Here is a 15,584-nt window from a genome sequence, read left to right as displayed (position 1 = left end):
AAGTGGAGTTGAAAAATGCAACATGTGTGCATTTTTTATATAGGTCATTAATGTAAACGTGTTGCATTTTTTTAGCTCTGCCTATTGTCCATGCATATGGAATGTTGCTATACACAAATTCTTGATTCAAAGTGGTTGAATCCTATTTTGGATGGGAGGGAGAGAAGCCAAAGACATATGGATGCTTAAGTGGCTACAGACATTGATTCTTCACTATTTACATTCTATCGTTGAGTTCCTTTTTTTTACTATTGCTACATTCTACATTTTGATGTTATAAAAAGTAATGTTTTGTTTCCTTTGTTGAAATGTGTCATGCCTTCATTCACTAAAATTGATCTCTTCTAATTGCAACCATATTGGTAACATATTGATCTTAGTCTTCTTAAATTTTTTGTTATAAAATTAATTGATCATTATTTTGTTGTATTTGGTTGCAGGGTACCAAGTAGAAAAACTAATAAACTTAAGGTGGAGTGCCCGAGTTTGACAATATTGATACTTGAGGTTTGTTACTGCAGTAACAATCCCTTTTTTTAATTTATGATCTGGTTAAAATATTAGTGTTTATAATTTCCCTATTAAAAGCATTTTAGTTCTAAATTATTTCTATATCATGTCATTATTGTCTCTCATAGGCATTATTTTGTAGATGGGGATGCTCCAACTTTTAAGTCTCCAACACGGTTGGATTGCTTTTGTAAAATGGTAGGGATCGATCACTCTCTCCATAAAAATGTTGAAAGCACCATCATTGCACATAATCCTGTCTTTAATTGATATATTGAAGAATGTGTGGTGAGTCATGTGTTTCTTCTCATAATGTTTATTTCACTTACTCTTTCATAGCAATCTTAGTTTTCTTTGGTAAAAGAAATTAGCTTGCAATATGTGTAGGATTTTTTAAGCATCATAGGATGAATAGATACTTGCTTACTAACAATGAAGTTCCATTTTGTATTATTTATCAAGTGTAATTAAAAAATAACATATAGAACTATTCAGTTATCAACTACCAGGTATCTAGTTGCATTCAGGAAACAAAATAATGCACTGACACAAACCATGAAAATCAACCCAAGATGGCTTATGTGGTAAATGTGTTGTGTCTTGATTCAGCCCCTTAACTTCCAGCTCAATATCCCACTTCATGAATTCCATTATATCTCTCTCTTCATGGAATGAAGCCTTCAAGGTATTGGGGGTGTGTTGGAATCTCTAATAGTTTCTAGGGTCTTCTCCTTTTGGGAATGGTCACACGAGTCTTAACAAGGGCTAGGTTGGAAGAATCTGCCAAAGCATCCTTTTTCATGAAGGCCCAAGAAATCAAGGGTTGTGGTGGACTTTGATAAGAATGTCCTTAGAGAGAGTCACTGGGAGAGGTCCTACTTTGAAATTTTGTCATTGATTTATTTTTTTTAAACTATGGATGTCATCAAAATTTTGATATTTTAATGATGCATGTCGTCAATGGCATGACAAACTCATCGATAACAATATCCTAGTCATTGATATTTCAATGAAGCTTGTCATCAAGGGCATGGCAATCTCGTCAATGAGAATTTCCTAAATGTCAAATTTTAGACGAGAACTATCATCAATAACAATTTTATAATTGTCAAAGTTTTGACATTTCCTACTAGTGGTCTAACACCACCCCGTGATAGAGATTGGGACCATTTTCGACGAGTTTGTCTGTCAATATATCAACAGTCATGGATTACGTTGGAATTTTGATGAAACTATAGAGACATTATTTTTTACCATTGTCCTTCAAAATATTGGCCAACGCTCATAAAAAAATAGGTCCAAATTTACTAGTGTCATGTATATCATAGTTAAGGTCGAGGGACAACATGAAGAAATAGTTTATGTCGAGCACCAATGTGATGTAAGTGTTGAGTAATAAAGTTTCACATTTTTGTTTGGAATGGCACTGAATTCTATGTTAACGATTTTTTGTCAAGATGGAAGTGTATTTTGAAGATCTAGGAGGTAATCAAGGAGGTGATTACACATTTAGAGGGAGATCATTAAACCCTAAACATGACAATCCACCAATCAAAAAAATGCAAGGGCCAAACGGCAAAATGGTTGATTCTAGATCATTGATTTGGATCTAGAAGGTTCACACAAATATCTATTTAAGGAGGGTGTATGACCTAATTTTTAGTGGATGAGATGTATGTGTGTGAACAGTTGGAGAGTGAAGTTTTGGAGGTGAATCAGAGTGTAGAGACCGAGCAGTGTAGTGAAGATTTTTTGAGAAAAGACAGAGGAAATCTATCACATTTAGGTGATATTTAATTTCATATAGGAGATCTATTATCAATCATTAAATTTCTAATCGAAGGATCAGGTACTGAACATTCTAACATGTATTTTAGGGTTTAAATATCTTAACAAGGTAGTTTTAATAGGCTTATGTAGATCTCCTAACAAAGTACTCACTTTATTGTAATGTAAAAATCCTTTAATCAAGGTAGAACCTAGTAGCTCATTTAGCCTCTAACAGGGTAGACCTCTCAGGATAGATCATTAGAAGTGATCAAATCATTATAGTCTTCACAAGTTCAACTTTACTATTGTAGTAGTGAAGATTTTGTGGGTGTCATCCCCACCATAATTTTACCTTCACCTTGGAGGGTTTCTATGTAACCAAATTTTTCTATCAATGTGTGATGTGTTTATGAGTTTACATTTATGCAATTAGAAGGTAGATCTAATTTTATGTTAATGTAAATGCTTTCATTGATATGAGATGAATTTTTAAATGAGGGTTTTATGTGGTGATATCAAATATGTTTCATGTTGAAGTGAAAGAAGTTTTATCGATCCTGATTGACCCCCCCCCCCCCCCCCCCCCAAAAGAATCGCACTTTCCCTATTAGATTTCCAACAAATTATGTGTAATCAACTCTTTGATTATCTCCTTGATTGTAAAAATGCACTTCCATCTTGACAAAAATAGTTTACATCAATGTTTGTGTCATTCCAGATATTTATACAAAACTTTGTTACTTGACACTAATAGTATACTGGCGCTCGGCGCAAACTAATTCTTCATGTTGTCCTTTAGCCTTAACTATAATCAGCCTTCACTATTTTTCTCGGCTTTCACTGAACTATTTGACCTCTATATCACTCAGCTTATATTTCTTCTAAACAACTTGGTAGTCACTAGAGTACTCGGCGATACTTGGATTTCTTGGTAGTAACTACTGATCAGCAACAAGTGAAGTATATACAACTTCTCATTTACATTACTCGACCTATATAGAATCACTCAGTCACAGTGTTGACTAAATAACTATGCCTTATAGATGACTAGGTATTTTTCACTAAATGACAATACTAGATTGCCTTTAGGGTCAATAATATATATGTGTCTATATACATATATGTATGTATGTATATGTATGTATGTATCTATGTATGTATATGTGTGTTTATGTAGATTGTATTCATGGATGATTTTCATGTAGATGACCTCTTTGGTTAGGACCAACCCCCTTCCCCTCCATCTCCACCCCCATGTCCACCTACATGCCCTCCATCCCTGCCCCCAACTCCATGACCACCTACACCCAAGGACTTGGAGAGTATATGAGGCATAATATATATGCTCTCATGCAAGACATTCAAACTATTAGACATGATCCACATCCCCCTCCTTAGTTACTTCATCTTTCAGACACTATGCAAGGCATTGTAGACTAGGTTCAAACCCTATATAGTGAGCTTGATGGATTTTGTACATGGAGGGAACCCATGAGTGCATACTATTCAGACAAATTCTCTTATAAATATGTTCATAAATTTTTACTAATGTATAAGATGGTGAAGGCCCTAGTTCTCATGAGAAGAGATGCATCTCAAGAGCATGGCAAGTAGGATGATCCATCTCAGTCATCTTCACGTGGAGTGAAGAGGATTGCATATCAACTACATGATAGCTAGATTATATTTTCATGATGTATTTGAATCTTATATTTTCATGTTAGGACTTATTATGAGGACACTTACATTTTTTTTTAATGACATGTTTTATTTATTATGGTGGACTTTGTATGAGGACACTTATTTACATTATATTTTTATGACTTGTTTTTATGTTACTATAGATTATTTATATTGTAGTGTTATCATGTTAGATCATGTTAGATTGAATGTTATGTCATGTTATCATGTTAGATAATGTTATATGTCATGTTAAATCATGTTTTATCATATTTAATTGATATGTTATTTGGACAAGTATCAAAAATATGAAATATATTTGGAAATGTATATTTAATGTTTACCGAGGAATATATATTTGATGGAACATAGGAATATGGATAGTATATTTAATTAAACGTAGGAACAATAACATACATGTTCATGTTAAATTAATGGAAAACATACAAGATCATTAAATTTAGAAAGAATAATATTGTGCATATCAATAAATTTCATATCATCAATTATAAAGAGCAATGTTTATATTCAAATAGAATTGAACTTATATTCAAATGTTTAAAATAATATTGGATTCAAATACAAAACATGGATAACACACTTGCTCAAATGGGGTAGTGCAATATAAAAAATGAATGTTGAAATGTTACTAGAAAAGCATAATTGTATAAGTAAAGTTCAATTGGTACAATACAAAAAAATTACATATATTATTTAAGATATGTTTATTGTACTCACCATGTGTAATTGTACAAGATGTCGATGTCATCCATATGTCATCGAGAAAATTTACAAAACTTTATCAATGATTGTGTCTGTGTGTGTGTGTGTGTGCGTTCGCGCGCGCGCGCATGTGTGTGTGCGCGTGTGTGAAAGAGATTAAGATCACATTTTAAATCAAAATTGAATATAAAAACTTATAGGAGAGAAAACTTAAAATTTTCATGAAGTGCACATTAACATATCAAATTAAATGCACTCAACTAGTGAATTATAACTTTGATTAGCCAAATTTTGAGTGTCATCAATATTGATAAGTTGTACTAGACACCTAAACAACAAGTACATACTAAGATTATTGACAAAATTTACATATGAATTAAACAAGTATATATAAAAATATCACAGTAAAAGAAAATTCATGTGTGTAAATTTGATTCAACCTAGTGCATCATCTACATCCTCTCTCTTTTGCAATGCATCTAGGATTGCCTCATGCTCTTCCATTGAAAGTTTCCATAATATACTATTTTCAAGTCTCCCTTTGTATATTTCTAATATTTGTTTCCACCACCAAATGAGACTAGTGTAAAATCTTCTTTTCTAATTGGTAGTCTTTAAATGATGGTAAACCATTCCTTCTTGCTGGGTATTTTTGTAGCCATGTACAGACCCAATTGGATATTGAGAACCATCATCATCTACTTTATGACATAACATTTTTTTGTTAGGTTCCACACATCTAGCTATCTAGTACTTAGTATGTTCATCATTATCATCGGGTGCAATAATAGCATACACATGTCTTGCAAGATAAGTTAAAGTACACATGCATTTACTTCAATTAAAAACTTGTAATTTTTTATTCAAAAATATTAGTAAATTAAATATGGCATACATAAATAATATAATTTGAAGCATGGTCATAACAAATTTATTTAAATTGTGTACCAGGTTCTATGAGGTCTAAAACACGATCATATTCCTATGATACAAAAGCATGATTTGGGTCTTCATTTATTCTATCATATTCAATGTGTGTAATTAGGTGCTAATGATTTATGTTTCTATTATTCAACCCATTCTATATTCTCACATTCTTCCCATTCACCTTCAACATGAATTGATAAAGTATGCAAGCTCCCTAGTCCATATATTCCAAGTGCTAGAATCAGAACTCCTAAATGAATGTCATTAAGCTGACCTACTAATTCTATCATAGTCATATCTTGAAAGGATGTTCTTCTCTTTTGTTAGCTAGAAGAAACACCTGATTGTAGAGTTCTAACTTGATGTTTTATATAAAGATGTATTACATCATTCCACAATGTAATGTGCATTTTTGAATTTAGGCTTTTTCTCAAATTTTAGTTACTCTCTACAAAGGTCTCTCTTAACACATGCATCGACACCATCATGTTCTCCTTTACTATGTCCAACCTCAAAAAAAAAGCCACATATGTTGGATATTAGTTGTCTTATGTGTCCTACTCAACCAATAGAACATTCTAGCATTCTTAAATTGTCTTGTACAATTATCTGGCCTTATTAGATGTTGTGGCATTTGAATTTCTCTCCCCCTTAAATTATCATAAAAGACCTTGAAGCAATATTGGACAAACTTAGATGAGTGTAGTTTATTATCACTCATATAGAAATGGTACTCTCTCAAAAAAAATTACTCCTCTTATGTATTATTAGGTGCATGCCTATAAATAATATGAACAAAAAATGTTGCTTGCACTGAATTGTAATATTGTGATTGCATCTCATCTTAGGATGCAAGAGTGTAATTCTTTGCAAAGTCAACAAATGAAAGTATACTACTAATTGGAAATGTATTCTTGCATGTGCAAAATTGTCCATCAAGCCATCTAGCATATTGAGAGTGTTTAACATATTTTGGTATGATCTTATTCTTAAATTCATTCATAAATGAATGACAACTAACTTTTTTAATAATTAGATCACACCATCTTCCAACCTCCATCCTTCAATGGATATTCAATTGGTTTAAATATTTTTACATCAAGTAATTGTTGCCCAAAATCAATCACATGATTTTCATGCAAACATTCATCTAACAATGCAAGATTTCCACACATATCACATACACCAGAAATAGATGCATTGAAATGAAAATGTTGCTCATTAGGTTGGTTACAAAATAAACCTAATATGAACTCCTTTATAGCTTGAGGTGGTATATTTATACCACATTCCTACAATATTTATTAGTATGCATGGTACTATGTATGGATTGAAATACATCATACTGATAACAAAATTGAACATGAGTTTTACAACAATATGTGACTCTTTCCTTGTTAATCCTCACATACTAAGGCTTACACTTTTCAAAAGATCTTTGACTAATGTTAATAATTAACACCTTATCATCTATAAAAAAAAAATTGTATAATTCAATTTGAGTCACATCCAAAAGGCGTTTTGGATGTGGATCACGAATTTTCAGCCAACTCTTGAATTTGGTGATACTCTTGTATAATCATGCCAAAATAATTCAATCAAAATTTTGACTTCACTAGTAAGTTTCAATTAGATCTTGGAAGTATACCACTAGAAGTCCAAAAATTGTTTGTCAAATCAATTTCAAAGTTAACTCTTCTCTTTACAACTCTTTCTAAAATTTTACAACTCACATTAAGTTATCCATTTATGTTACTTGTCATTCTTTTGTCAAAAGTTGTTTTGTTAACTAAATTTGTTGTTATTGCTTGCCATGTTGCATTCCTATCTTTAGAGCAGATTTTTTTTTTGATGACATCAAAGGCACTAGCAATAGTGGATACAACTTGTTTAAAAGACTTATCTTTATTCATTGGTTTCACATAAATTTCTAACCTTTTCATCACTTTTCACATTTTAGACACTTTAATTAGTTGCAACAATAATTTACATTCAAACCCAAATTTCTTATTATAAAAAATTGTCTAAACAATCTACTAGAATGTGTTCTAATATATCTCCATGAAACCAATCCACAAAGATTATCCGGCACATCACTACTAATTTGAAAATGTCCATGTACTTCATTATCATTCAAACAAATTTCTTCATTGGTTGTTATTTCCACGTATACATTACTATCATTAATTTTGATTGGAGTCTGATAATCAAATGTCAATTGGAACTTGAATCTCATTTTCATTTGTTGTTTGACTTTCATTTGTGGTTTGAATTTCAATCAGAGTTTGATATTCAATGTCAATTGGCACTTGAGTTTCATTTTAATTTATTGTTAAAGTTAAATTTCTGGTTTAAATTTCAATTGGAATTTGATGTGCATAATCATTTGTCACTCTATTATCACAAATAAAATCTAAATCATTTAAAGAGTAACTTGCTTCTAGAAAATTACCAACTTCATCATGAGAAAAAATATGGAATCATGGCAACACGCATGTATAGAATACTTGATTAGAATGTGCACGTGAATCTCCTTGTATTGAATTTTCTTCTTCAACTTCTATATCCATTATGATGTCCTTAATGTTCTTCTCTTCTTAAATGATTGTTGAACTTGAAGCCCCAACATTGTTCAACTCTCTAATTATTTTTCTTTTCTATCATTGGCATTGTGCTTCCTTCTCTCTATTTGATGTTACCTCGTCATCTATCAGAACATTTAGTTGTCCTTTTCTTCATTGTTTTGATCCCATTTTTGCACCAAATTTGAATTCAAATCAATCTGAACTTGTCAAATGCAAAAGAAGATAAGGAAAAAAAATTATATGATAGAATTCTCTGTTTGCGGATCATAATTGTTGAAAAAGGTTTGAAATATTATTTTTTCCCTATGGGCCACTTTTTTGGGCCGATGAATATATAAGAATCTAGCACCTAACTAAATCAAGTGCCCATTGTTTAAATGATTGAGTGCCCAATTTTGAAACTAAGGACTTGATTTGTGCTCAACGAGCAAATATGAATCAAGCCCCTGATTCTAAAGACGTGGACAAGAAACAATGCCAAGCCATTATTTTTGTCTTGGGGAAAGGTTGGTATAGGCTTGGTGGGACCAAGTCCCTTGACCTCTCAAGATTTGGCTAAGGCGTTAAATTAACAAATTTGGGCCTTGTCATAAGTTTTAGAGGGCCTTCCCGAACTAATTTATCAGCGAAACAAAAACCCATTAGAGTTCTCATTAAGACTGATTTCAAAAATGAAAATTTCATAGTGTTGTGATTTAATTTACTACTTTTGCAATATTTATTAATCAAAAGTGGTACCTAAACATAAAATAGTAAGGTTCACTAAAACTTTAATAACTTTTTAAATTTTAGGTTTTTCTTAAATTATTTATATGTCATTAATCTACATAGAAATCTTTTGAGGTTAAAAAATAATAATTTTTGAAAAATGTGAAATTTTGATCAAATTATGGTGTTCATATACCAGGGGTTTCAAGAATTAGCTTAGTAGCCAAATAAAAATTAATTTGAAAAATCAATAAAAAATTAAGGAAAAATATTTTCATCAATCTTTGGTATATTAGGTATCTTCCTTTAAAATGATTCACAAAACTCATCTATTGTGTCAAATTATGGTATTTGTACACGAGTGAGGTATGGCCCTAAAATGGGCATTTTAAAAAAGTGGTTTTTAAATATACATACCAAAAAAAATTGGCATGTGGGTATTCAAATAAATTCCATATTCAAAAAGTAGACTCTAAGCACTAAAATTTCTAGGACTAAATTTTTATGATATTCAATCTCTAAGTGCCTCAAATTTTGACATCAATTGACAAGAAATTCAAAAAATAGGGAAAACACTTCCACTTTTTGCCCAAAAGTGAGACCCAACTTCTTGCACTCACTTGACGTGAAGTTAGACATGATGTTTATGCTCATTATACAACACAAATCTAATATTTAATACAAAATATTATCACTAGTGAGCCTCGTTTAGTGATAATCAACGTGTGATATACAAAAGATGTGTCTATCATGAACATATAAACATATGTTGTCATCAATGACAAAACTAGTCATCTATACACCATCTCAGCAACTCATCCAAGCACCAAAAAAGGCCACAATTCCTAACAGGAACATGATCCAAGATGGGTCTTGAATATACTCTAATCATTGTAATAACCAACTCAGCAATGTGAAGAATCATTAGATTGATCTTACAAATTGTACAAACTAGAAAAACTGGCAAAATTCAAACAAAATATATTTTTGGTTGATGCTAGATTTCTCTAAACCCAATATGCTCCTACATCGGATAGTTTCACATGAGTTCAATGGTCTTTTTTCTATACCATTCTTCATAACATTATAGACATGCTTCCTAGACACTACACAAGATATGAAATATACTAGAAACATCATAGTGAAAAGGCGTGAAGTTTATCCTTTCCCGCATGTGATCTTTCTACCCTAACATGTCCAAGTAATTCCACTCTCAATTAGATCATGAGGGGTAGAACATGCTATTGGGACAACTAGTTTCCTTAAATTCTTGGGCTTGTAGAAATTGATAAGCTCAAAGTTGACAATATTGCTTATAAAATGATGGCAAAGGTTATCTAAGTGCACTAAATGAAATGCTATGTATATGTATATGCATAAAGATATGCACACAAACACATGTACATGTATATATACACATACATACTATATATGTATGCATATATGCATACATACTATATATGTATGCGTATATGCATACATACATACATGTGTATAAATACATACATATATATAAGTATATATGCACATATTTATGAGTATATATGTACATACATACATATATGTACACATACACACACAAATATATACACATACACACATTTATATGTGTGTATATTTACATATATACATATCTATAAATATGTGTGTGTATGCATATGTATATTTATATATGTGTATATGTGGATGTATGTATGTATTTATACATATGTATGTATATATGCCTACATAAATATGTACATGTACTCGCACATACTTCAATTAATGGTTTGGAACCCATTTAAGTTCAATATAAAGGGAAGTAGGTCCCTTGCCTCACATTTATTTATACGGTAAAAAGATCTTATGAATCACTATCTATTAGGACCTAGTTTACACTGAATAAAAATTTATTTAAATCTACAACTAGTCCATGTCAGATCCAAGGTGGGTGTAAGACAACTTTGATGGAGCCTTGATGAAGGATGGTGGCAGATCAAGAGGCAGTTTCATTATAAGAGATTGTAAGGGTGATACATTAGCTTTTTGGGCAATGAAATTAGATAATGTTACCAATAATCTTGTTGAGACAATGGCATGTTTAGTGGCTCCAAGATTTGGTAGAGTGCTTGGATTCATGAACATTCATTTGGAAGGAGACTTGATAATTATCATTGATTCTATTTAAAAGGAATACATTTCAACCTGAGACTTACAACCAATGGTTTCTAAGGTTATGGAAATCCTCATAGAGTTGGATAATTACAAAGTGTCTTATATTTGTAGGGAGGGAAACATAGAGGCAAATAGACTTTATAAATGAACCCTCTCATTTGAGCAAGAAGGTGCATCTAAAGTTAAAGTTTTAACAAATAATGGTCATCTTAACCCCGACTTGAAAATAAATTATAAAGTTGACAAGCGAATACTAGACCCTATTTCAAAACGAAGAATGAAGAGGCAGATGAAGATCAGTATTAATGTTATGGGAAGCAAGTTTTAAAACCATTGGCGATGGAAACTCAATATTGATATTGTCTCTATGATCTTGGTGTGGGGACTAGAGTTAGAGAACATGGTGGGCATTGTGAATTGGATCATGCAATCTCTTTTTGACAAAGAAATCTTGTTGGGGATGGATTCTATATGTGAATGGGTAGTCCCGGGTAAAGGAACATATATTTTTGAGTGTTATGAGGATGAGAATGATGCAATATGGGCTTATCCATTTCATCCAAGGGGGGAAAGAGTTACAAAGAGTCTTATGTGAACGATTGTTGGGAGGCCTAGTTTAACTTGAAAATTGAGTTGCAAAAAGATGAGGATGACATAGTGGGTCATTTCCCATTAATCGTACCACATAGGGGTCAAACTAGGAGAGGTGGGAATGTTGGTCAATCAGTGGTAATTGTTGGAGAGAAAGAATGGTCTTAATAGTTTTGGGTTACTTAGATTACTATGTAAAATGAATAGTGTTCAGATATTAGGAATATCTATGTAGACTATAATTTCTTACAAATATGTTGTGGAAGATGTAGATTTTGTAAATGTTTTAATTTTATTTTTTTGGTTGTTTTCATGGGTTAAACTCTATTTTGAACCTTCTACTAGATTACTATGTAAAATGAATATTGTTAGATATTAGGAATATCTATCTAGGCTATAATTTGTTACAAATATGTTGTCAAAGATGTAGATTTTATCGATGTTGTTTTCATGGGCTAAACCCTATTTTGAACCAGGGTTAGAAGGGATGTAGTATGTTGTAAGTGATGGTTTGGTATCAGGTTTTGGTGATGTATTCAGGTAGTAGGAGGAATTGTTAGAGTGGTGACGTAAGCTTTTCGTGTAATACTCTAATGTAAAATTTCTACTATATTAATAAAACATACTTATTACTCATCAAAATTTTAATTATTCTTTAGATAAAAGAAAATAAGGTATTCGTGTAAATGGCCTCCAAAAAAACTAAGAGGAAAATGAGAGGATGATGCAGAGAAGATGAAGGATATGTTTTCATGCACTCTAGCTTGAAATAAGAAAGATCCAATCCTTCAATTTTCTATATGTACTCAAAAGACAATATATGGCAATGAGTATAAGTTAGACATAAAATTAACCAAAAAAGTACAAGCACAAGAAAATCAAATAACAAATAAGGGTGTCCAATTTTTTGAACCCATGCATAAATATGGTTCCCATTCAAACTTTTTTGGAAATGGATGAATTAGAATCCTTGGGCACAAAAACATTGACTTGTAAAAGAAGTTAATGACAATATAAGAAGAAAAAGTTGCAGTACAAGATATTACCTAATGAGAAGGAAAGGAAGGTCAATGTAGAGAAAATTCAAAATGCTACTAAAGACTAAACTAGAGAATCAAAGGACAAGAGAAGAAAAGCAAAATTTTACTTTAAAAATGAAGTTACATCCCTTATTAATTTAATAAAACAAGCAATAGTATAGGGTTAAGATTAGAGATAGCAAAGGGTGCAATATCTACATAATTATTAGAGGCAAGAGTCGTAGAAAAAATCATCATATTGTCATGATAATGCACGGAATCTACAAACCAAGCACAATTGATCTACAATTGTGATATACATGGAATCAAAAGTGTGATTGCAACAATCAAAGGCATCATAGAAGTAATGGTTATTCATGGTAGAAAAGGGAAATGTCATGATGAAGAATAAAGTCAAACAAGTGAACCAAAATGTGGATCTCAGATAATATATAGTTACAATCAAGTGAAAACCACTACAAATATCACTTGTGGGTGGTTGGATAATAGCACATGGCATCATATAATTTATACTTACAAGGTTTGCAATAAATGTAATAGTTATCTTCTCATGTTTTAAGGATAGAACATTTAAAAGAGAGATGAGTAGTCAACAAGATATTAGGTCTATATAAAGAAGCTAGAATTATATTTGAGGTGTAAAAAGAATGATATTATTTTAGAGATCTCTTTCATATAAAGCATGGAATGGCTTCTTTCGTAAGGAGTATTTTAAAATGTTACCCTTCTTTCATATTAGAGATGATGATCTTCATATAGACAATGATACCGAATGAATTGGATTAGTTTCATAGATCATAATAAAGACCAAAGAATCAATCCACTTGGCAAAGCTAATTGGTTGTGACATTGATATCAAAATTTATCTCATCCATCTCTAGTATGAAGTGCCTAATTATAGAATTATTTAGGAAATGGTACATTTTTAAAAAAAATCAAATCCCACATGTATTATGTCCCTTAAAATCCAAATTTATATCTTACTTCCTATCATGCGAAGCTTCACGACCCAATAAACTCTTTAACGAGTTATTTATTTAGCAACCTCTCTCATCTACTCTCATGTCTCTTAACTTCCTCTATCTTCTTGGTTTACTTCCTTATCTAGAATGGATATAGTATCCATCTTCCCTACTTATGGAGTTTCTTTTCAAGAGTGTTCTAGAAGTGATGTGAATCCTTCTTTCAACTCCAATTGAAACCCCCACTACAAAAGTCAAAATAGTTTACATATTAACTTACTCAAAATATATCAAAATAAACTTTTTTAATATAACTTAAAAGGTCATTGATCTAACTTCAAAAATAAATACCCATGAATTCTACTAATTTGAAATCTTGGTGGAAAAATTTATAGAAAAACTTGTAGTGACACTTTCAAATCTGCTCCAAAATATCTCAAATCTTGATTGTATCAATCTTAGTGTATCTTTGATCTACTATCCAAAAAATTAAAAATCTAAAACCCAAATAGGGAGAGATACTCCCTCAAAAAATTTACATCCTAAATTTAACAAATGTCTTTTTCCTACCTTCTAAATGCCAAGACCATATTATGATACCACTTGTAATAAAATAACTTGCATAAGAGTAAATATAATAATAAACATGTAACAATTACATAAAATTTCCTATAAATAATAAGCCACTTTGAAGTGGCAAACCTTCAAGTCTCCAAAAATACAACTTGCAATATAATGCTAATAAATTGACCACTACCTCCTATAAATAAAATATGTATGGCATAGATGTCATCAAAAGCTAACTAAATTATCTATAGAAAACTATATTAATGATCATGAAACAAAATTAAAAGTTGATTCTTGTTGGTTGAATATCCATATCTCTGTGTCATAGTCATAGGTGGAACAAGAAAAAGGAAAACAACATAATGAAATGACGAATTATTAGCAAAAAATTAGAATAGTTACATTTTCTAAATGCAAAAGGAATGCCTATTTTGGATCCTAAGAATATTTTTTAACCTTAAGGTATCTCTACAACCTTTCCCAACAACCCCACTACACCTTGTCTCAAGCTTACCTTTTGTTGAGTTATGGGGTAATGAAGAAGGTAAGCCAAGGCAAGGCTAATCCTTGAGGGCCAATAATGTCGACTCAAACAATTCAACCAAAAAGGGAACATGGCCAACAAGAGTTGAACCTTGGACCTACATGGGACAAGCCCAAACCCTTACGAAAATCTTGTCAACTATTTTATCTAATGGGTTTCCCTAATCTGGAATCCTACATTAAAATTCCAAATATGTACAAAGGGGTCAAGGAATAGGAAAATCAAAAAGTAGCTCATTAGTGGAAACATTTTCTTGTCAAAGTTGTTACACCTTTAATACTAGTGTACATAAATGTATGAGTAGTTGGCTTGTAGCTCCCATAGCTTTAATTAAACTATATGATCAATAATATGGTCTAATGTGGATTATTTTAACTAGCTTACACATGCATGCACACATGCGCGCGTGCACGCCCACACACACACACACATGCAGGGAGGTAATGGTTGGTCTAGTCACATAATATTTTATTGTGTTCTTCAAGGATTTTGGAATTTTATTGCAAGTGTTTGATGCTAGATAACAAATGCTAATCAACACTTTAGTATTTTAACATTTTTTCATCCTACAGATCATTCCTACACCCTTATCCATAGTGAACATAGGAATGGATAGTGAAGGGTTTATGGACATACATAATAAAATGCTTTTCAAGAATGGAAACAATAAAATAAAATAAACTTACTGAAATGTAAATGTGATAGAACTAAGACTAGCAAAAAATATTGACACACACACAGGTAGTGGTTCATTTATTTTACATAATTGTTGATGTGATAGAACTAAGACTAGAAAACATATATTACAATTTACATTACATGC

Source organism: Cupressus sempervirens, chromosome 4 (genome assembly GCF_028749045.1).
Source record: "Cupressus sempervirens isolate cs-2001-9-10 chromosome 4, ASM2874904v1, whole genome shotgun sequence".
NCBI lineage: Eukaryota > Viridiplantae > Streptophyta > Pinopsida > Cupressales > Cupressaceae > Cupressus > Cupressus sempervirens.
Note: the sequence above shows the minus strand (reverse complement) of the source record.